General features: G+C 45.7%; 1 long non-coding RNA gene across 1 annotated transcript in view; it reads left to right on the forward strand.

Annotated features, from left to right (window-relative positions):
* Positions 1 to 25,972, forward strand: part of LOC138853820 (uncharacterized) — a 137,108-nt gene that overhangs the window by 104,016 nt on the left and 7,120 nt on the right. Inside the window, exons 2-3 of the long non-coding RNA XR_011393026.1 lie at positions 1,400 to 1,428; positions 24,555 to 24,713. This is a non-coding gene — a long non-coding RNA (uncharacterized lncRNA). The remainder of the gene's footprint in view (positions 1 to 1,399; positions 1,429 to 24,554; positions 24,714 to 25,972) is intronic.

Consider the following 25,972-nt stretch of genomic DNA (forward strand, 5'->3'; position numbering starts at 1 on the left):
GTTTGTCTAAGAGAGTTGATTCCTTCCAGTTTGCTTCTTGGAGGAGGAGGAGGAGGAGAAGGAGGAAGAGGAGGAAGAGGAGGAGGAGGAGGAAGCTCCGATTGGTGGAAGAGCAGCGAACTTAACGTTAATTGGAAGAGGCATAACGTAGGGAAGGAGGAAGTATGATGGGAAGTGAGAGTGAGGTAGTGAGAGTGAGGCATTGAGAGTGAGGTAGTGAGAGTGAGGTAGTGAGAGTGAGGTAGTGAGAGTGAGATAGTGAGAGGGAGGTAGTGAGAGTGAGGTAGTGAGAGTGAGGTAGTGAGAGTGAGGTAGTGAGAGTGAGGTAGTGAGAGTGAGGTAGTGAGAGTGAGGTAGTGAGAGGGAGGTAGTGAGAGTGAGGTAGTGAGAGTGAGGTAGTGAGAGTGAGGTAGTGAGAGTGAGGGAGTGAGAGTGAGGGAGTGAGAGTGAGGTAGTGAAAGTGAGGGAGTGAGAGTGAGGTAGTGAGAGTGAGGTAGTGAGAGTGAGGTAGTGAGAGTGAGGTAGTGAGAGTGAGGTAGTGAGGGTGAGGGAGTGAGAGTGAGGTAGTGAGAGTGAGGGAGCGAGAGTGAGGTAGCGAGAGTGAGGTAGTGAGAGTGAGGTAGTGAGAGTGAGGTAGTGAGAGTGAGGTAGTGAGAGTGAGGTAGTGAAAGTGAGATAGTGAGAGTGAGGTAGTGAGAGTGAGGTAGTGAGAGTGAGGTAGTGAGAGTGAAGTACTGAGAGTAAGGTAGTGAGAGTGAGGGAGTAAGAGTGAGGGAGTGAAAGTGAGGTAGTGAAAGTGAGGGAGTGAAAGTGAGGTAGTGAAAGTGAGGGAGTGAGGGACTCAGATTTCCGTTGGGAATCTGAGTAGTATGTCCCCGTTGATCTCTGTTGTTTACAGTATTATAACGGGCAGGAAACTGGCAGTTCCTCGCCGTTACGACCGACAGTAACATCGTCCATATTTCACTGTACCATTTAGGAGGTATTCTCTTTGCAGTGATTTTTTGTGAAAATAGAGTAAGTTTTTGACCAACCTCGGCAGTGTTGTTAACTGTGGCAGCAAGCCAACACCTGCCACCACCCACTGTTGCCAGTGTGTGCAGGTGTGGAGCACACACCTGCACACACCTATACCTGCCTTGATGCGTGTAGTGTGTGCGTGTATGTACAGGTGTAGACGAAGCAAGACACCTGCCTAGTCCACACCTGTCCTTGATAAATTAACTCTCTCTCTCTCTCTCTCTCTCTCTCTCTCTCTCTCTCTCTCTCTCTCTCTCTCTCTCTCTCTCTCTCTCTCTATCTCTCTCTCTCTCTCTCTCTCTCTCTCTCTCTCTCTCTCTCTCTCTCTCTCTCTCTCATTTGCCTCATTTCTTTGACCTGTTTTTGTTTGTGTCCTCAGGTGGCTGTGTCTCCCCTAACATCGCTCAGGCAAGTACAATATATTTTTCGTTTGCTTAATAATAATAATAATAATATCATTATTATTATTATTATTATTATTATTATTATTATTATTATTATTATTATTATTATTATTATTATTATTATTATTATTATTATTATCATATTATCATAATTCTATTATTATTATTATTATTATTATTATTATTATTATTATTATTATTATTATTATTATTATTATTATTATTATTAAATTATTATTATTATATTATTATTAGACAACGCCAAACCTTTGTTTTTTGTAATATGTGAGTTTTTGTATACATATTTATATTACATTTTTGTGTATTTTTATGTATGCAAGCATTTGTATGTACACATGCATGCATACATATACGTACATATGCATGTGTATGTACGTATCAGCACTCTCAAGGATATGTACATTATACACACGATAATTAACCCTGGTCAAAACCTCAGGGTGGTGGGGGGCGACACCCCCTGAACTGAAGCATTACGTAGGTGTGGGTGAGGTAGGTGTAACAGCAGTACAGTGTTACTGTAACACTGGGGGTGAGGTAGGTGTAACAGCAGTACTGGAATGTGACTCCAGTAACACTGTAACACTGGGGTGAGGTAGGTGTAACAGCAGTACTGGGATGTGACTCCAGTAACACTGTAACACTGGGGGTGAGGTAGGTGTAACAGCAGTACTGGGATGTGACTCCAGTAACACTGTAACACTGAGGGTGAGGTAGGTGTAACAGCAGTACTGGGATGTGACTCAAGAAACACTGTAACACTGGGGGTGAGGTAGGTGTAACAGCAGTACTGGGATGTGACACCAGTAACACTGTAACACTGGGGTGAGGTAGGTGTAACAGCAGTACTAGGATGTGACTCCAGTAACACTGTAACACTGGGGGTGAGGTAGGTGTAACAACAGTGCTGGGATGTGTCTCCAGTAACACTGTAACACTGTGGGTGGGAAATATAATGGTGTGTAATTGTGTCTGTTGTGTTGGTACTTCGCTGACGCCTCACCCACACCACTAGCATCACTAGCACCACTGTTACCACTAGCACCACTACCTCTAGCACTAGCTACTAGCGCCACCACCACTAGCACCACCACCACTAGCACCACCACCACTAGCACCACCACCACCACCACCACCACCACCACCACCACCACAACCAATAGGAAACAGGAAATAAGAAAAAAATCAACGAAGTAATTGAATTAAATAACAAAATAATTAATTTGAAACTCAATATAATCAAGAAAATGAATGAGAAAACAAAGAAAAACACGAAAAGCAAACTCGAAACCAAACAACTCAACTAGAAAACAAGAGAGCTGACACTAGCGCAAGAAACTTGCACCTGGAGTTGGAGCCTCTCTGGGGAACCAACACTATAATTATTCCAATTATATCGAACGATATTATCACACCAAGAACAACTACAGAAAGACAATAATTAAATTCATTGCGAAAACTGAACTAAACGGCAGACCTGCAGGTATATACACATTCCTCGTCCTAAGAATAGTTAATTATACCCCTTTGTAGACATGTGTATATACCTTCACTCTAGGGCTGTACGAGTATATACTAAAGGAGATTTCTGAATTAAATTTCTCTATAATAATCTCTTAGTTACGTCTAAGTAACCCACATCGTTACAGTTACACTGCGCTCTATGCTATACTTAAATTGCGTTAGTTATTTCAGAGGTATGTTAATTAAACAATGAATATGTTAAGTTTGTTAACAAGTAGTGTGAGATGGTGGCTGGTCCAGGTAAACAACTCCACCACACACCTGGAAGTTAGTTTTCCAGGTGTTTATTTTAGCAAGATGTGAGCAACTTCATCGCCTGATGACCAGGTAATGAGCTTGAAGAATCTTAGCCGCTAGTGTACTACACTGTATCTTCCAACACACTGAAGCTACGGTGTTAAGTGTGAGGCAGGTGTGTGGGCAGGTGTGAGGCAGGTGTGTGGGCAGGTGTGAGGCAAGTGTGTGGGTAGGTGTGAGGCAGGTGTGTGGGCAGGTGTGAGGCAGGTGTGGGTAAGTGTGAGGGTAGGTGTAAGCGCAGGAGTAGGCAGGCGTGAGGACAAGTGTGAGGGCAGGTGTGAGGGCAGGTATGACGACAGGTGTGTCAACGACTCCCCCCGACCATCCTCACAAAACACCAAAACCAGTGTTCCCATCTAGTCTGCGCACCTGCGCGGGCGCGCAGGCTAATCAAGGGCTGCGCACTAATTAGCGAGGTCGAGCACACACCTAATTCTCTGACCTACTTAAACACATTAAGTACACAGTACATCTATGTTGTATAGATTTTTTTAGCTCACATGTGCACATAGGTGCCATTCTTGGACACAAAATTTATTCACATACGGATAAAAAAATTAACGATTTTAAAACCAGACTCTCATGTGTATCGGGAATAAATTTAGAGATTTTAATATAGGGAAGCGATGTATTGTTTGGGATATTTATACATAACATTTGTTATAAAATATTTAAATTTGTTGATACAATGTGGTAATGTATGTGGCAGCCAGCTGGGTCCAGTAACAATGTATGTGGCAGCCAGCTGGGTCCAGTAACAATGTATGTGGCAGCCAGCTGGGTCCAGTAACAATGTATGTGGCAGCCAGCTGGGTCCAGTAACAATGTATGTGGCAGCCAGCTGGGTCCAGTGACAATGTATGTGGCAGCCAGCTGGGTCCAGTAACAATGTATGTGGCAGCCAGCTGGGTCCAGTAACAATGTATGTGGCAGCCAGCTGGGTCCAGTAACAATGTATGTGGCAGCCAGCTGGGTCCAGTAACAATGTATGTGGCAGCCAGCTGGGTCCAGTAACAATGTATGTGGCAGCCAGCTGGGTCCAGTAACAATGTATGTGGCAGCCAGCTGGGTCCAGTAACAATGTATGTGGCAGCCAGCTGGGTCCAGTAACAATGTATGTGGCAGCCAGCTGGGTCCAGTAACAATGTATGTGGCAGCCAGCTGGGTCCAGTAACAATGTATGTGGCAGCCAGCTGGGTCCAGTAACAATGTATGTGGCAGCCAGCTGGGTCCAGTAACAATGTATGTGGCAGCCAGCTGGGTCCAATAACAATGTATGTGGCAGCCAGTTGGGTCCAGTAACAATGTATGTGGCAGCCAGCTTGGTCCAGTAACAATGTATGTGGCAGCCAGCTGGGTCCAGTAACAATGTATGTGGCAGCCAGCTTGGTCCAGTAACAATGTATGTGGCAGCCAGCTGGGTCCAGTAACAATGTATGTGGCAGCCAGCTGGGTCCAGTAACAATGTATGTGGCAGCCAGCTGGGTCCAGTAACAATGTATGTGGCAGCCAGCTGGGTCCAGTAACAATGTATGTGGCAGCCAGCTGGGTCCAGTAACAATGTATGTGGCAGCCAGCTGGGTCCAGTAACAATGTATGTGGCAGCCAGCTGGGTCCAGTAACAATGTATGTGGCAGCCAGCTGGGTCCAGTAACAATGTATGTGGCAGCCAGCTGGGTCCAGTAACAATGTATGTGGCAGCCAGCTGGGTCCAGTAACAATGTATGTGGCAGCCAGCTGGGTCCAATAACAATGTATGTGGCAGCCAGCTGGGTCCAGTAACAATGTATGTGGCAGCCAGCTGGGTCCAGTAACAATGTATGTGGCAGACAGCTGGGTCCAGTAACAATGTATGTGGCAGCCAGCTGGGTCCAGTAACAATGTATGTGGCAGCCAGCTGGGTCCAATAACAGTGTATGTGGCAGTCAGAGAGAGAGAGAGAGAGAGAGAGAGAGAGAGAGAGAGAGAGAGAGAGAGAGAGAGAGAGAGAGAGAGAGAGAGAGAGAGAGAGAGAGAGGGAGAGATTTCAACATAGGAGGGATGTGGGTGGCCTTACTGTTATGTACAAGACCAATATTGTCAAAGTACCACACTTGGATCCACTTCGAGGACAGCGTGAAGCAAGCTTCTATACCACAAGACGGGCAGAAAGCATCAACTTCACTCTGGCTGTACCCTTCTCCAGAACATCACTTCATCTGAGATCATTTATCTCCAGGATTACTCGAGTATAGAACACATTCGTACAGCATTATGATGTCAACGAGATAAAGTCAGTTGATCAAATGAAAATGCAGGCCCACAGATGGCTCCAACTTCATCCTGTTCCTTACTTGTATGGATTATAACAATAAAAATGCTTTCAAATGAGCTGATGTAGGTAACAGCTCTTAGATTGTCAATAAAGTTAGAAATCCTTAACCTGTATATAGACTGTCAATAAAGCTAGGGATCCTTAACCTAACCTTGTCAAACCCTGTGTGACAGAGAGAGAGAGAGAGAGAGAGAGAGAGAGAGAGATAGAGAGAGAGAGAGAGAGAGAGAGAGAGAGAGAGAGAGAGAGAGAGAGAGAGAGAGAGAGAGAGAGAGAGAGAGAGAGACGGATGACAGACGGGAAGCGAGAGAACAGAAGGGAGAGAATAAAATATTCGTAAAAGTAGAAGGAAAGAGGACAAAGGAGAAGAATAAGAATAAGAAAGAAGAAAGGAAAATGAAGAAAGAAGAGTGGTGTCAGGTTAAGTGGTCTAGAGAGACACCAGTGTTCACTTTCCACTTGTGTTGACTGGTGCTCTGATAAACTCTCCTGGCCCAGTTGGACACTCACATTGGACGAACCATCTCTCATTTCTGGCGTCGGAAAGTATTTTATTCATTAATTTAGAATGTTTTCTGGTAGGCAAGATGAGGTTCATAATGGAGAGCTGTCCTCGAGTAGCTGACAAAAAAACTGTGTGTGTGTGTGGACGTGGGGGGATGTGCGTGTGTGTGTGTGTGGATGTGGGGGATGGGGGGTGTGCGTGTGTGCGTGGACGTGTGAGTGTGTGCGTGCCTACGCATACGCTGATGACAATCTTTTTCCGATCCGTTTCTTCTTTCCTGTTTTTGTGCCTCATTTACATTCCGTAATTTCAGATAGCATCTCCGATGTCTCACAGCGTAAAAAAAAATACTTCACGTTATATTTCACATTTGTTCCCTGAATTCACTTGCGTCTTCTCTACGTCAGCCTCTTTAAATATCGCACCCATAAAAAAATGAAAATTACATTCAATTTTCGTATATATTATTTTTTAAAGAGGTTTTTATGTCATTAGGAAATATCAAAATAATATAGAATTACTCTGAAGTTACTTATGTCCGCTAACGCAGACGTTATTTACAATAATATTGGGGAGGTTATTTTTAAATGTAGATATTTTGCGTGCTCCCTGGAGTCGGTAGTCAGGTGATGAGGCAGTGTGAGTTACGTAAGACTCATCAGGTATTCATCACATGCAAATATGTATTGACACTGGAAGGGAGGAGCCGGTGTCTGGTGTGACTACCTACCTACCTTTAGCGAAGGGCAACGCCTCAGGCAACATGAACTGAGAGAGCTGGCTGCAAGCACCACCATTGCGGCTAGCAACAGCTATCATCACTACTGCCAGCAACAACCACCATCACTACTGCCAGCAACAATCACCATCACCACTGCCAGCAACAACCACCATCACTACTGCCAGCAACAACCACCATCACCACTACCAGTAACAACCACCATCACTACTGCCAGCAACAATCACCATCACCACTGCCAGCAACAACCACCATCACTACTACCAGCAACAATCACCATCACCACTACCAGCAACAACCACCATCACTACTGCCAGCAACAACCACCATCACCACTGCCAGCAACAACCACCATCACTACTGCCAGCAACAATCACCATCACCACTGCCAGCAACAACCACCATCACTACTGCCAGCAACAATCACCATCACCACTGCCAGCAACAACCACCATCACTACTGCCAGCAACAACCACCATCACCACTACCAGCAACAACCACCATCACTACTGCCAGCAACAACTACCATCACTACTGCCAGCAACAACCACCATCACTACTACCAGCAACAATCACCATCACCACTACCAGCAACAACCACCATCACTACTACAAGCAACAATCACCATCACCACTGCCAGCAACAACCACCATCACTACTGCCAGCAACAAATACCATCACCACTGCCAGCAACAACCACCATCACTACTGCCAGCAACAATCATCATCACCACTGCCAGCAACAACCACCATCACTACTGCCAGCAACAATCACCATCACCACTACCAGCAATAACCACCATCACTACTACCAGCAACAATCACCATCACCACTGCCAGCAACAACCACCATCACTACTGCAAGCAACAATCACCATCACCACTACCAGCAACAACCACCATCACTACTGCCAGCAACAACCACCATCACCATCCAGCAAAACACCATCCCCACTGCCAGCAAAACCACCATCACATCCAGCAACAACACCACACTAACCAGCAACAACCACCACCCACTAAAGAACAACACCATCCCCATCCGCAAAACCACCATCACACCCAGCCAAAACCATCCCCACTGCCAGCAAAACCACCATCACTACTGCAAAACAACACCATCCCCACTCCACAAAACCACCACACACCCAGCAAAAACCCACCATCCCCACTCCCAAAAAACCCACCATCACTACTGCCACAACAATCATCTCACAGCCAAACAACCCCCATCACACCCAGCAAAACCCATCCCCACTCCGAAAAACCCCACCATCACTATGCCAGCAACAACCACCATCACCACCCCCAAACCCCACCATCCCTATCCAGCAACAACCACCACCCCACTGCCAGCAAAACCACCATCACTATGCCAGCAAAACACCATCACCACTACCAGCAACAACCCCATCACTATCCAGCAACAACTACCATCACTACTGCCAGCAACAACTACCCCCCTACTACCAGCAACAATCACCATCACCACTGCCAGAAAAACCCCCCATCACTACTGCCAGCAACAACCACATCCCCACCCAGCAAAAAAACCATCCCCACTGCCGCAAAAACCCACCATCCTACCCAGAAACAACCCCAAACACCACTGCCAGCAAAAAACCCCATCACTACTGCCAGCAACAACCACCACACCATACCAGCAACAACCACCACACTACCCCAGCAACAACACCATCACTACTGCCAGCAACCACCATCCCCACTCCAGCAAAAACACCATCCCCATGCCAGAAAACCCCACTATCCAGCAAAACCACCACCCACACAGCAAAAACACCTCACCCTCCAGAACAACCCCACACTCCAAAAGAACAACCCCCATCCCCCTGCCGAACAACACTACCACGCCAGCAACAACCCCTACCACTCCGCAACAACCACCATCACTGCCGAACAACCACCCATCCTTAAAAAGCAACAACCACCATCCCACTGCCAGAACACCCCCCCACCACCCCGAACAACCCACCACTCCAGAACAACCCCCACCACTAAACAACAACCACCGTCCCCCTTTCCAGTAACAAGACTCCCCCGCCAGTAACAGCACACACTGCTTAACAAGCACTCCCCCCGCCAGTAACAAGCACACCACCCCCCCACAGCACTACACGCCGAACAAGCACCCCACCCCCAACAAGCACACCACCCCGTAAAAACCTACCACTGCCAGTAAAAAGCACTACCACGCCTGAAAACACTCCATTGTCAGTAACAAATACTACCACTGCCAGTAACAAGCACTACCACTGCCTGTAACAAGCACTGCCACTGCCAGTAACAAGCACTACCACTGCCAGTAACAAGCACTGCCACTGCCAGTAACAAGCACTACCATTGTCAGTAACAAGCACTACCACTGCCAGTAACAAGCACTACCACTGCCTGTAACAAGCACTGCCACTGCCAGTAACAAGCACTACCACTGCCAGTAACAAGCACTACCACTGCCAGTAACAAGCACTACCACTGCCAGTAACAAGCACTACCACTGCCAGTAACAAGCACTTCCACTGCCAGTAACAAGCACTACAACTGCCAGTAACAAGCACTTCCACTGCCAGTAACAAGCACTGCCACTGCCAGTAACAAGCACTACCACTGCCAGTAACAAGCACTAACACTGCCAGTAACAAGCACTACCACTGCCAGTAACAAGCACTACCACTGCCAGTAACAAGCACTACCACTGCCAGTAACAAGCACTAACACTGCCAGTAACAAGCACTAACACTGCCAGTAACAAGCACTACCACTGCCAGTAACAAGCACTTCCACTGCCAGTAACAAGCACTACCACTGCCAGTAACAAGCACTTCCACTACCAGTAACAAGCACTAACACTGCCAGTAACAAGCACTACCACTGCCAGTAACAAGCACTACCACTGCCAGTAACAAGCACTTCCACTGCCAGTAACAAGCACTACCACTGCCAGTAACAAGCACTAACACTGCCAGTAACAAGCACTAACACTGCCAGTAACAAGCACTACCACTGCCAGCAACGAACATTACTACTGTCAGCAACAAGCACCACCGCTAACAGCAGCAAGTACCACGAACACTGACAGCAACAAGCAGCAACAGCACTGCCAATAACAAGCAACACCACCGCTAACAGCAAGAACAACCACAGACAGCGACTTGTATTGTAGTTCCTACCATGAAATAAGCTGACCTCTCTCTGCATGACGGCCGATATTATGACAGCGAAGCAGCATTTACTCTGGTCACTAACTGGATGATGACACAGCAGCCATCATCAGGTCATCCAACACGCTCTCACCTTGACCAACCTCATCACTCGAGGTCACAACTGTCGCTCTACTGACAAGTCTGCAAACTATTTATGCAATATAAATATATTTTATTATTTGGTAATTATCTGCTTGTAAATTGTCCATTCTTTTCTTTTCAATAACGACTATCTCCAGGGATATTCATTAAATAAGCGCTAAACCTACTTGGGTTATTAAGACACTTCAATGACGGGGAAAGTGGCAGTCGTAAAAACTCTACGGGTATATCATGCCACATTTCACTATCTCCCGTAAGAATTTACTTGATATTGCAACCTTGCTGCTTTTCGGCGATATATATATATATATATATATATATATATATATATATATATATATATATATATATATATATATATATATATATATATATATATATATATATATATATATATATATATATATATGTGTGTGTGTGTGTGTATATAATACAGTGGTAGTCTTGAAGCGCCCATCACGCTGGCTGACCCAAACACCACACCCTGACAACCTCCAACTGTTACCTAAGTGGTTGTTCTGTTGCTAGTGTCAGCCTCACAAGGCCTTCATTTGATCGCTCCTCACGCAAATGTCAACACATCCTGATTGACTATGATAACTTACCCATCAGCGATACCTGGGCGCTGATTGACTGCCATCACCTGGGTGTCGTCTCCTGCTGCAATGTTAGTGTTCAGTTGTCGTTGTTGTCAGCACTGTCGTCGAATTTAGGGTAATATTAGGTCTGATTGGCTGAGTGGTCGTTTATCCAGCCATCTCCTTGTTGTTGAGAAAGAATAATTTATTCTGATTGGCTGTAATCGTGTTGTTGAGGCATTTTTGTATCTGATTGGTTGTAATCTTATTGTTAAGTAATCCTCAATTATGATTGGCTGTAATTTTGTTGTCAAGTAATTCTTGATTGTGATTGCCTGTAATCTTGTTGTAAACTAATTCTTGTTGCTGACTGGTTATAATTTTGTTAAGTAATCCTTGATTCTGATTGGCTGCAATCTTGTTGTCAACTAATTCTTGGTTGTGATTGGCTGTAATCTTGTTGATGTTCCAGTATAATATTTCTTCCTGTTATTAGTTTAACTGTTTAAATTTGAATGTGAGTTGAACACCAGCAGCCTGGTTGAACATGTGAGTTGAATACCAGCAGCCTGGCTGAACATGTGAGTTGAACACCAGCAGCCTGGTTGAACATGTGAGTTGAACACCAGCAGCCTGGTCGAACATGTGAGTTGAACACCAGCAGCCTGGTCGAACATGTGAGTTGAACACCAGCAGCCTGGTTGAACATGTGAGTTGAACACCAGCAGCCTGGTTGAACATGTGAGTTGAACACCAGCAGCCTGGTTGAACATGTGAGTTGAACACCAGCAGCCTGGTCGAACATGTGAGTTGAACACCAGCAGCCTGGTCGAACATGTGAGTTGAACACCAGCAGCCTGGTCGAACATGTGAGTTGAACACCAGCAGCCTGGTTGAACATGTGAGTTGAACACCAGCAGCCTGGTTGAACATGTGAGTTGAACACCAGCAGCCTGGTTGAACATGTGAGTTGAACACCAGCAGCCTGATTGAACATGTGAGTTGAACACCAGCAGCCTGGTTGAACATGTGAGTTGAGCACCAGCAGGCAGGCTGAACATGTGAGTTGAACACCAGCAAGCTGGCTGAACATGTGAGGTGAACACCAGCAGCCTGGCTGAACATGTGAGTTGAACACCAGCAAGCTGGCTGAACATGTGAGGTGAACACCAGCAGCCTGGCTGAACATGTGAGTTGAACACTAGCAAGCTGGCTGAACATGTGAGGTGAACACCAGCAGCCTGGCTGAACATCAGTTACTTCCTTTGCAAACAAACCTAAAAATATCAAATATTAGGCACAACATCATAAAGCGTATATCATACAACGCATGCAATACCATACAACACCATACAATACAATACAATGCAATACAACACCATACAACACTATACAATGCCATACAATACCATACAATACCATACAACACCATACAATACCATACAATACCATACAACACCATACAATACCATACAACACCATACAATACCATACAATACCATACAATACCATACAACACCATACAATACCATACAATACCATACAATACCATACAACACCATACAATACCATGCAATACCATACAATACCATACAATACCATACAATATCATACAACACCACACAATAACATACAATACCATACAATAACGTACAATACCATACAATACCATACAATACCATGCAACACCATACAATACCATACAACACCATACAATACAATGCAATACCATACAACACCATACAATACCATACAATACCATACAACACCATACAACACCATACAATACCATACAATACCATACAACACCATATAATGCCATACAATACCATACAATACCATACAACACCATACAATACCATACAATACCATACAATACCATACAACACCATACAATACCATACAGTATCATACAGCACCATACAACACCATACAATACCATACAATACCATACAATACCATAAAAATACCATACAACACCATACAATACCATGCAATACCATACAATACCATACAATACCATAAAAATACCATACAATACCATACAATACCATACAATACCATACAATACCATACAATACCATACAATACCATACAATACCATACAACACCATACAATACCATGCAATACCATACAATACCATACAACACCATACAATACCATACAATACCATACAATACCATACAATACCATACAAAGTCTAACATTACATAATATGTCTCGACATGCCAGTCACGACTATATATACATAAAACACATAACTACACGCCTCTACATGATTGAGTATACCTGAATATACATATTATCCAGAATATTCTACAAGATTCTCTATACAACAGCATTCACACCTCATACAACAGGACAAACACAACATCAAAATCTACGTTTTATCCTTGCTTCTTTTTTCCCCCAGTGACTATTTTCCTATGAGTTTTTTCCTATGGTTTTTTCCTGTACGTTTTTTCCCTTTGCCAAAATATTACTAGGAAAATGACACAGCGTCAATGAAAGGATAATGAATGCACACGCAAAAATGGTAATGGCCACAGCTCAATAACACAAACGAGGCCTCACGGGAACAATAAAAAAAATCGGTGTGAAACGAGTTTCATAAATTTCGGCCTCGCATAGAGGCCCTTTTTAGCAGATAACGTGAAAATGGCGTCAGTATGAGGGCAGACAGATAAGAGGGGAGGGAGGAAGAGGGATAGGCAGACCCTGAAGACAGGTATGTAGGTAGGTAGATATGCAGATAGGCATACAAGCAGATAGGATGGCAGGCAGTCAGGCAGGCAGACAGGCAGGCAGACAGGCAGGAGGTAGTGGATACAATTTCTCGACCATAAAAGGTCAAAGGTCAGGCCAGTATGCGTTGCCACCTGCGCTAGGATTTACGTGGCCGCCCTAAAGCTGGCTGGACACGGTGGATACCCAGTGCGATATGTCCCGTGTGATGTATCTCATGGGATGTGTGTCCCGTGTGATGTATCCCATGGGATGTGTGTCCCGTGTGATGTATCCCATGGGATGTGTGTCCCGTGTGATGTATCCCATGGGATGTGTGTCCCGTGTGATGTGTGTCCTGTATGTTGTGTGTGTGTCAAGTGATGTGTGTGCCGTTTGTCTCTGACACGCTGTATCAGATACGCACAGTGTTCTTACACGCTGTATCATCCACGTACAGTGCTCTTACACGCTGTATCAGATACGCACAGTGTTCTTACACGCTGTATCATCCACGTACAGTGCTCTTACACGCTGTATCAGACACGTACAGTGCTCTTACACGCTGTATCAGATACGCACAGTGTTCTTACACGCTGTATCATCCACGTACAGTGCTCTGACACGCTGTATCAGACACGTACAGTGCTCTTACACGCTGTATCAGACACGTACATTGCTCTTACACGCTGTATCAGACACGTATAATGCTCTGACACGCTCTATCAGACACGTACAGTGCTCTGACACGCTCTATCAGACACGTACAGTGCTCTGACATGCTGTATCAGACACGTATATTGCTCTGACACGCTGTATCAGACACGTACAGTGCTCTGACACGCTGTATCAGACACGTACAGTGCTCTGACACGCTGTATCAGACACGTACAGTGCTCTGACACGCTGTATCAGACACGTACAGTGCTCTGACACGCTGTGTCAAACACGTACAGTGCTCTGATAAAAACACACTTAGACAAAGACACAATAACTGTTAACTGACAATAACAAAATAATGATTGGATTTCGTCTGGCAGCGCAGTACAAGGAGTATCTCTGAACGTTAACAACCCAACGTTGATGTTTAAAAGTGATGGAGTTCTTCCTTGTGATGGAGTCCTTTCTTCCTTGTGATGGAGTCCTTTCTTCCTTGTGATGGAGTCCTTCCTTCCTTGTGATGGAGTTCTTCCTTCCTTGTGATGGAGTCCTTTCTTCCTTGTGATGGAGTCCTTCCTTCCTTGTGATGGAGTCCTTCCTTCCTTGTGATGGAGTCCTTCCTTCCTTGTGATGGAGTCCTTCCTTCCTTGTGATGGAGTCCTTTCTTCCTTGTGATGGAGTCCTTCCTTCCTTGTGATGGAGTCCTTCCTTCCTTGTGATGGAGTCCTTTCTTCCTTGTGATGGAGTCCTTCCTTCCTTGTGATGGAGTCCTTCCTTCCTTGTGATGGAGTCCTTCCTTCCTTGTGATGGAGTCCTTCCTTCCTTGTGATGGAGTTCTTTCTTCCTTGTGATGGAGTCCTTCCTTCCTTGTGATGGAGTCCTTCCTTCCTTGTGATGGAGTCCTTCCATGTGATGGAGTTCTTCCTTCCTTGTGATGGAGTCCTTCCTTCCTTGTGAAAAAACTTGAACAGCAGCGATGCGCTGAGGCAACAAGTGGACCCCGCGGACTGTCAGCATTCTCCCTGCTGCGGTGGTCAGCAGCTGCAGGCAGTAATAACAGCAACAGAAACAGCAACTACAACAGCAGCAACAACAACAATAGTGGCGGTAGCAACAATAGTAGCATTAGCAACAACAGTAGCAGCAGCAGCAACAAGAACAACGACAACAGCTGCGACAGCTGCAGTAGCAACAACGACAGTAGCAATCACGTCCAGAGTATCTAGTGAGGGTGACGACCACGTCCAGTTTGACGACCACGTCTTCCAGGCAACAAGATGAGCGACGGTGATGAGACACTCACCTGTTGCGGCTCCTACCTTTACACCTCACTAACTAGGTGACCCCCACCTGTCAACACCACCTGTCCACCACCTGTCAACACCACCTGCCAACACAACCTATCAACACCACCTGCCAACACAACCTATCAACACCACCTGTCAACACCACCTGTCAACACCAACTGTCAACACCACCTATCAACACCACCTGTCCACCACCTGTCAACACCACCTGCCAACACCACCTATCAACACCACCTGTCAACACCACCTGTCAACACCAACTGTCAACACCTCTTCAAAAACAAAGCTTTTCAACACATTTTACCGCAAAATAATCTTAATTACTTTTTTCCTCACTTTAATTGCTTAATAATTTCTTGCACGGTAATTTTTCTCTCACCACAAGGAAAAAAATATTTTCTCTTGCTTTAATTCCACGTCAAAAAATCTATATATGATATCTTTCTCTGGCATCTATTTTTAACTCAGGCGACTCTTGTGTAGACGCGCCGTACTGCCTTGTATACTGTTGTAAGTATGAGGCAAATTATCAGCCTGTTTGGCTACTTGTCTGGCTGCCTGTTTACCAGTCTTTCTGCTTGTCTCTCTATACATCTGTCTCTCTACCTCTCTGCCTGTCTGGCTGCCTGTCTACCAGTCCTTCTACCTGTCTCTCTACCTCTCTTCCTGTCTGGCTGCCTCTCTACCAGTCTCTCTGCCTGTCTATGCATTTAATTGTCTCTATCGTTTTGCCTGTCTATCCACATGTCTATCTGCCTGTCTACGCGTGATAGACATGCTTGCCTCTACTCTCGAAGCAGGGACTGTTTAAGACAAACAGTCACACGGGTTTTAAAAGGAAATCTTTCTCATGCTTCACGGTCTAAGAATTTAGCAAAGCAAGACGTGCTAATGTACATGCAGTGAATAGAACAATTCTGTTCTTATATATTTTTCAGTCTGTATGAGAAATGATAACTAGAGTATAGAACGTAACTGAAATAACATTTGATAACAAGTCTGTGTTATGCCAAAAGTTAGTTAATCGACCCACAAATGATAATCATTCTAAGTTCACCATCGAACTCATTATACAACACAAGATTTTTTTGGTTTGTTTGGCGAAACTGGATACATCAACAGTGTGCTGCTACACTATTTTATATGATAGTTACACAGTGGGAACAACAGATATGTTGTTCCCACTGTGTAACTATCATATACCACAAAGCTCCTCAGACCCTCACAGTTATCAAGCCAACATCGCATGTGTATAGATACCATCTAGTCAGAAACTAAGTTTACACAATATAGCGTGTAGATGCTAACAAGGCAATTAGACACAAGGTTTATTCATTCCTATAATGAGGTGATTCCGTTCAAGCTGAGCATACACTGAGACAACTAACAGCTTAGTATGCAGATGAAAACCTCTTCTTGAGACCGTGTCTATACAAGATTGTGCAGAAATATGCCAATGAATCTAATAATAATAATAATAATAATAATAATAATAATAATAATAATAATAATTACTACTACTACTACTACTACTACTACTACTACTAATAATAATAATAATAATAATAATAATAATAATAATAATAATAATAATAATAATAATAATAATTAATAATGATAATAATAATAATAATAGTAATACATACATACATACAGTTTTCACTGCCCCTTCACACACTGACAAAAATAATAACATCGGACCTTAGAATCATCATATTTTGAGAGATTACTGGACGGAAGTTCGAGTCTTCACCACTCCTGGCACTGAATGGCACACACACACACACATGGCACTCCTGGCACTGAATGGCACACACACACACACATGGCACTCCTGGCACTGAATGGCACACACACACACATGGCCTCAGTGATACATGTGGATACAATAATGACAGACATTATAACAACCAGCTCGGTTTCTTCCACTTGATGTGACCAAGATAATTGTGTCTTGGCACACACGGGGAAAAGAAAAAATCGACAAAGTAAGCTTATTATCCTTCACATTTGCAACAGTTTCTGCACCATACATACATACACACACACACACACACACACACACACACACACACACACACACATATATATATACATATATATATATATACATATATATCTTAGACTGGGGATTCGTGTCGGATCATGCTAGGGAGGCTGGGGTTATCGGTGACGGGAGATAACTCTTTCGGATCGTGAAGCACTGAAATATATCTAGTTAATAATCCATTTATAAGCAGAAAAAATTCCAGATTTTGCACATGAGACGAGGGAGGGAGGGACAACGGGAGGGAGGGAGGGAAGGTTCAGAGGGAGGGAAGATGGGAGGGAGGGAGACGATAACTGACAGAGAGCGGGAAGGGACGAACGGATGGGTGATGGGGGAGAGGGAAGGATTGGGAGAGGTAAAGTGATGGAAGAAACGAGAAATAATAGAAATTCAGCATGAATAATTATCACTCAAACGGATCTGCGGAGAAGGAAGTGTTAAGAAGCATCTGTCTCTGACACAGTCACCCAAAATAGCGTCAGTTTCAGCATCACTGAATAATTATCAATAACAGTACTGAAACCCACACCACCAGGCCATCACCTAGTACATATTACATTAGTACAACTCTATTGTTAAATGAGCTTTTTATTATCTTGGGACCAACCCTCACACTTCACCTGTTAAATAATAAATATATTTGCTCTGTCCACGTGCAGAACACCGTCTCCACTTGGTGAGTACTGGGCGTTTTGAGTGACGAGATTATGAGTTGTCAATTCCTCCCTTCAGCCCAGGAGCTTCAGCAGCACAAGCCCAGCGGCCGAGATGGTAGAGCGTAGGACTGTCGATTTACGGAACGCGGTTCGAGCCCCTCGTCCATCCTTCTGTTCATTTATTGACAGTTTTTTAGTGCATAACAACTGAGTGCTGCAGGCAGGGTATATTGTCTGTGCCTGGAGAGAATGTGCTAATATGGGATCACATCTGATTCCACAGGTGCTGTATGATCCATAAGTGTTTAGTGCTCTCTAAGGAATATAGTAATAATGTCCAGTTATGTATGCTGAGCCTTGACGACGCTCCAGGTGGGCGAAACAGTCTAAAAATAAAGTATTTAGGACGTTCCATAAGTGTCCATTTACCCGAATGTCGGTATTTCTGTAGCGACACCATATCAGTACAGAACTGTTTACATACAGTAGCTTAAAGAACCGCAGATGTAGGACATTCAGCTCACAGTCAAGAACCCGGTGTGAGTCTTGGGCGAGGGCGAAAAGTATGAGCAACGCTGGTAACACCTGTTGCCCCCTGTTTACCAACTAGTTTAACAGTGGTGGTGGGCGTCGTCTCTCCCATCACCTGGTACGGTCGTAAGGCTAAACATCCCGGAACCTCACATCTAATCAAGGTCCTTCCTGAGCATGTAAACTCATGGTGGAAACCCAGTGTATGATACAAACTGTGTTTACAGACACGTGAACGAACACTTAAGATATATTATCATGAATATATTTCGTTCCTGGGACCTTGTATACAATACCTGTCGGTATTGTATACCATTTTGATGTTCATCTCATACCCCATAAACAGCGGAATGAACAATTTCCCAGAACACAAACATTCCCAATAAATTGTCCAAATGTTGATATTTTCTTTCCACACTACCTGGGGCTATTAGTCGACCGTTGTGGGTCGCATCCTGCCCAAGAATACCGAAGGACCACAGTGAAAATAAGCCCCAATGCTTGCCTTTCTTGGGTTATCCTGGCTTGTTGACCTGCCGGGGTTAGTAACCAAAATAAGGATTTTAAACTATATAATCTATAAATAAGTCCACGAGGAAAGCTGTTGCTGGTGTCATTCAGTGAAAAGCTGAGACAGATTATACAATAATTGATCTCAGTGGCTGTACATTCACTGCTGCACTATTCTTAAGGCCTTCTACTATATTAGTAACAATAACTCTGTACAATCTGTACAAGCCTGCACTCTCATACCGACATTACAAGAATCGTTCTTGCTTGTCGTGGCAGACTGAGTGTCGACCCACCTCACAGCCTGACTCGTCATACATAGCTGGCACTACAGCCTGACCCGTTATGCATAGCTGGCACTACAGCCTGACCCATCATACACAGCTGGCACTACAGCCTGATCCGTCATACACAGCTGGCACTCAGAAATTTACACAACAATTTGTTACTGTATGTTTACGGACTGTGTTACTGCTGCCGTTACTGCTGCTGATAATACTGTTGCTTCTGCTGCATCTGCTGTTACCGTTGCTACTGTTCTTCCTGTTGCTGTTCTTGCTGTTGCTACAGTTACCGGTGCTGGTGTTGTTACTTTTGCTGTTGTTGTTACTGTTACAACTGTTACTGCTGCTGCTGTTGCTGTTGTTACTGATACTATTTCTATCGTTGTTTGTGTTGCTACTGTTACTATTGCTGTTGTTACTGCTGTTGTTGCTGCTACTAGTACTGTTGTTACTGTTGTTGCTCTTAGTGTTACTGCTGTTACTCCTGCTGCGGTTGTTACTTCTTCTGCTGTTAATGCTGTTGCTACTATTACTGCTATTGCTACTGTTACTGGTACTGTTACTGTTGCTGCTGTTAGTATTACTGTAGCTGCTGCCATTGCTGTTGTTCCGGCTACTGTCACTGTTTCTCTTTCCATACCACCAATCCCTTACCCTCCCTCTCCAATTCCTTTCCTTCTTTCTCACTTTCCTTTCTCGTTCTATCCACCTCACTCGTCCACCCCCTCTCCCCGTCCCCTCTATCCGGTCTTTCCCCTCTCCCCCCTCATCCTGAAGCGATAAGCCGTTGCTATAGTGACTGGTTCCTCTCACCTGACTGTCATGTAGTGAATATCTGACTGAGAGAGAGAACTATCTCTCTGTCTGTCTGTCTGTCTCTCTCTCTCTCTTATCTATCTATCTCTTCATGTTTTCAAACACATCAAAACAGTCATTCAGTAAGAAAGAAATGATCTTCCGTGAAGCCTAAACTGCCATGGTGATTGGTAGGTCAGTCCCATGGTGATTGGTAGGTCAGTTCCATGGTGATTGGTAGGTCAGTCCCATGGTGATTGGTAGGTCAGTCCCATGGTGATTGGTAGATCAGTCCCATGGTGATTGGTAGGTCAGTCCCATGGTGATTGGTAGGTCAGTCCCATGGCGATTGGTAGGTCAGTCCCATGGTGATTGGTAGGTCAGTCCCATGGTGATTGGTAGGTCAGTCCCATGGTGATTGGTAGGTCAGTCCCATGGTGATTGGTAGGTCAGTTCCATGGTGATTGGTAGGTCAGTCCCATGGTGATTGGAAGGTCAGTTTCATGGTGACTGGTAGGTCAGTCCCATGGTGATTGGTAGGTCAGTCCCATGGTGATTGGTAGGTCAGTCCCATGGTGATTGGAAGGTCAGTTTCAGGGTGACTGGTAGGTCAGTCCCATGGTGATTGGTAGGTCAGTCCCATGGTGACTGGTAGGTCAGTCCCATGGTGATTGGCAGGTCAGTTTCATGGTGACTGGCAGATCAGTACCATGGTGATTGGTAGATTGGTATCCCTGGAGATTCAAAATTCAACTCTGGCTGTCTGGTTTAATCAACATTCAGAACTCCGTTGCTGATTGGTTCGCTTGTCCAGTGTAACAGGGACCTCCCCCCCCCCCACGGTGATTGGTTACCACTCGTCCATTCATCACAAACCTGAGATCTGAAATTACAAAGAGAAAGAGAGAGAGAGAGAGAGAGAGAGAGAGAGAGAGAGAGAGAGAGAGAGAGAGAGAGAGAGAGAGAGAGAGAGAGAGAGAGAGAGAGAGAGAGAGACAGAGACAGAGAGACAGAGACAGAGAGAAACAGAGAGAGAGAGAGATAGTCGTTCTTTGTCTCTGTGTGGCTAAGTTATCTCTCTCACTCTCCCTCAGTCTCTCATATTGTAACCTATGCTACAGGGCGTCCCTCAGCCACTGCTACAGGGCGTCCCTCAGCCACTGCTACAGGGCGTCCCTCAGCCACTGTTGCAAGGCGTCCCTCAGCCACTGTTGCAAGGCGTCCTTCAGCCACTGTTGCAAGGCGTTCCTCAGCCACTGTTGCAAGGCGTCCCTCAGCCACTGTTGCAAGGCGTCCCTCAACCACTGTTGCAAGGCGTCCCTCAGCCACTGTTGCAAGGCGTCCCTCAGCCACTACTACAGGGCGTCCCTCAGTCACTGCTACAGGGCGTCCCTCAGTCACTGCTACAAGGCGTCCCTCAGTCACTGCTACAGGGCGTCCCTCAGCCACTGCTACAGGGCGTCGCTCAGCCCCTGCTACAGGGCGTCCCTCAGTCACTGCTACAGGGCGTCCCTCAGCCACTGCTACAGGGCGTCCCTCAGTCACTGCTACAAGGCGTCCTTCAGTCACTGCTACAGGGCGTCCCTCAGCCACTGTTGCAAGGCGTCCCTCAGCCACTGTTGCAAGACGTCCCTCAGCCACTGTAACAGGGAGTCCCTCAGCTACTACTACAGGGCGTCCCTCAGTCACTGCTACAGGGCGTCCCTCAGTCACTGCTACAGGGCGTCCCCCAGCCACTGTTACAGGGCGTCCCTCAGTCACTGCTACAGGGCGTCCCTCAGTCACTGCTACAAGGCGTCCCTCAGTCACTGCTACAGGGCGTCCCTCAGCCACTGCTACAGGGCGTCCCTCAGCCACTGCTACAGGGCGTCCCTCAGTCACTGCTACAAGGCGTCCTTCAGTCACTGCTACAGAGCGTCCCTCAGCCACTGCCACAGGGCGTCCCTCAGCCACTGCTACAGGGCATCTATCAGCCACTGCTACAGGGCGTCCCTCAGCCACTGCTACAGGGCGTCCCTCAGCTACTGTTGCAAGGCGTCCCTCAGTCACTGTTACAGGGGGTCCCTCAGCCACTGCTACAGGGCGTCCCTCAGTCACTGCTACAAGGCGTCTCTCAATCACTACTACAGGGCGTCCATCAGCCACTGCTACAGGGCGTCCCTCAGCCACTGCTACAAGGTGTCCCTCAGTCACTGCTACAGGGCGTCCCCCAGCCACTGCTACAGGGAGTCCCTCAACCACTCCTACAGGGCGTCCATCAGCCACTGCTACAGGGCGTCTCTCAACAACTTTTACAGGGCGTCCCTCAACCGCTCCTACAGGGCGTCCATAAGCCACTGCTCCAGGGCGTCCCTCAACCACTGTTACAGGGCGTCCCTCAGCTACTGTTGCAAGGCGTCCCTCAGTTACTGCTACATGGTGTCCCTCAGTCACTGCTACATGGTGTCCCTCAGTCACTGCTACATGGTGTCCCTCAGTCACTGATACATTGTGTCCCTCAGTCACTGCTACATGATATCCCTCAGTCACTGCTACATGGTGTCCCTCAGTCACTGCTACATGGTGTCCCTCAGTCACTGCTACATGGTGTCCCTCAGTCACTGATACATGGTGTCCCTCAGTCACTGCTAGATGGTGTCCCTCAGTCACTGCTACGTGGTGTCCCTCAGTCACTGCTACATGGTGTCCCTCAGTGACTGCTACATGGTGTCCCTCAGTCACTGCTACATGGTGTCCCTCAGTGACTGCTACATGGTGTCCCTCAGTCACTGCTACGTGGTGTCCCTCAGTCACTGCTACGTGGTGTCCCTCAGTCACTGCTACATGGTGTCCCTCAGTCACTGCTACGTGGTGTCCCTCAGTCACTGCTACGTGGTGTCCCTCAGTCACTGCTACATGGTGTCCCTCAGTCACTGCTACGTGGTGTCCCTCAGTCACTGCTACATGGTGTCCCTCAGTGACTGCTACATGGTGTCCCTCAGTCACTGCTACGTGGTGTCCCTCAGTCACTGCTACATGGTGTCCCTCAGTGACTGCTACATGGTGTCCCTCAGTCACTGCTACGTGGTGTCCCTCAGTCACTGCTACGTGGTATCCCTCAGTCACTGCTACATGGTGTCCCTCAGTCACTGCTACATGGTGTCCCTCAGTCACTGCTACGTGGTGTCCCTCAGTCACTGCTACGTGGTGTCCCTCAGTCACTGCTACATGGTGTCCCTCAGTCACTGCTACATGGTGTCCCTCAGTCACTGCTACGTGGTGTCCCTCAGTCACTGCTACATGGTGTCCCTCAGTCACTGCTACATGGGGTCCCTCAGTCACTGCTACATGGTGTCCCTCAGTCACTGCTACGTGGTGTCCCTCAGTCACTGCTACGTGGTGTCCCTCAGTCACTGCTACGTGGTGTCCCTCAGTCACTGCTACATGGTGTCCCTCAGTCACTGCTACATGGTGTCCCTCAGTCACTGCTACATGGTGTCCCTCAGTCACTGCTACGTGGTGTCCCTCAGTCACTGCTACGTGGTGTCCCTCAGTCACTGCTACATGGTGTCCCTCAGTCACTGCTACATGGTGTCCCTCAGTCACTGCTACATGGTGTCCCTCAGTCACTGCTACGTGGTGTCCCTCAGTCACTGCTACGTGGTGTCCCTCAGTCACTGCTACGTGGTGTCCCTCAGTCACTGCTACGTGGTGTCCCTCAGTCACTGCTACATGGTGTCCCTCAGTCACTGCTACGTGGTGTCCCTCAGTCACTGCTACATGGTGTCCCTCAGTCACTGCTACGTGGTGTCCCTCAGTCACTGCTACATGGTGTCCCTCAGTCACTGCTACATGGTGTCCCTCAGTCACTGCTACATGGTGTCCCTCCGCCTCTAATTTTCATGGCCATAACTCTGGTTGGAGAGCAACAAGGGTTTAACTTGCACATCATTACAGTGGTTGTAACCTTAACGACATCAACCACCCAATTAATTTAAGTGGGTCAGACTCGGCATGTGTTGTACAATGGGTATCACAGACTGAGAACCGAAATTATATATATATATATATATATATATATATATATATATATATATATATATATATATATATATATATATATATATATATATATATATATATATATATATATATATATATATATATATATATATATATATATATATATATATATATATATATATATATATATATATATATATATATATATATATATATATATATATATATATTATTATTATTTTATTGTACAATTGAGCTCAATTTTGCATTACTACTGCTTCTTATAGGTGTGTTTTCTCTCGTGCAGGACCAATGAGCGTGAAGAATGTTGTTGTGTGGGCGTGGCATCGTGTGGGTGGTCATTGTGGTGGTCCTGGTGGGTGGAGTGACCCACCGCCCACTGCGGGTGCGGGCGGTGACCACCTCGCAGCTGCAGGCGCGGGCGGTGACCACCTCGCAGCAAATGGTAAGGCAGCACTTCAAGTATTCTTTGTGTCACATTTATATTTCAGTTTCTTAATACACAATAACCCACAAGTCGTAACGAAATATTATACGTTTGTCTTCTATGTGCGGGTTATTTGTCTGTTGTTCCAGTCACGGTACTTGCCTTTTTGTCCTCCGACTTGTTATAGAACAGGAAGGCACAATACCGTGGCTTTGTAAATGGTCCAAGTCGGACCGAAACGTCGTCGTGAGCTCCACTCTCCTGCGTGTGGGCAATTTGTGCATAATCCTATCGCTAGATCGCTGTAATATCTGCTGCAGGTCTCCTCTGGTCTGGGACCCTTCTAGACCCACTCAGTATAGTCAAGAACATCGTGATGACATCGACTGTGGGCGCTGTGTGACTCTTTCGAGTCTAGAGCTCTCCCTTCAGCGTTAATGTCAATACGGTCACTTCTCCTACAATGCTTCTCTATTTATCGCATATTAACGTAAATGCGACTGAAAAAGCAATTCCAAAACTGAACTACGCATTCACAGTAATCGCTGTTCAATTGTCTATGAGCTATTTTCCATCGCATTTGCTATGGAAGCTTGAGAGCTTATGGCAAGGAATAAAAAAAAAATCACAATATCAAGACTGGAAAAAATCGTATTTGCTATCACCAACCGGTTGGTAGTGAAAGCTTGTTGTAGTCAACCGGTTGGTGGTGAGAGGTTCTTGTAGTCAACCGGTTGGTAGTAAGAGCTTCTTGTAGCCAACCAGTTGGTGGTCAGAGCTTATGTAGTCAACCGGTTGGTTGTGAGAACTTCTTGTAGCCAACTAGTCGGTGGTCAGGGGTTTGTGTCATCAACCGCCGGTGTAGCGTCATCAACAGTGTCAACCTACCCACCATCCACCTCAAGTAATACCCCTCTTGGTCTTTATAATCAAATTCTTCTTGCAGACAACATTCTCGGTAAACACCTTTTCATTTCACATTTTCCTTCTCACCAGCCTTTCATGAAAGCTTCCCAGGAAGGAAGAACTCTTCACACTGCATATTTTTGTTCCCAATTCATTTCAAATAATTCTTTTTGTCAAATTCAGTTATGCTCTTAAAGCATTTATGAGATGCTAGAAGCTTGTAGTGTTGTTCCGTATCACGTTTCTGTGTTCAACTTTTATTGTTCCGTATCACGTTCCGCTATTTCAAGTTTCATTGTTCAATATCACGTTGCGGTGTTCAAGTTCCATTGTCCAGCACCACGTTCCAGTCTTCAAGATCCTAATGTGAG

This window comes from Cherax quadricarinatus, chromosome 41 (assembly GCF_038502225.1).
Source record: "Cherax quadricarinatus isolate ZL_2023a chromosome 41, ASM3850222v1, whole genome shotgun sequence".
NCBI classification, from domain to species: Eukaryota; Metazoa; Arthropoda; class Malacostraca; order Decapoda; family Parastacidae; genus Cherax; species Cherax quadricarinatus.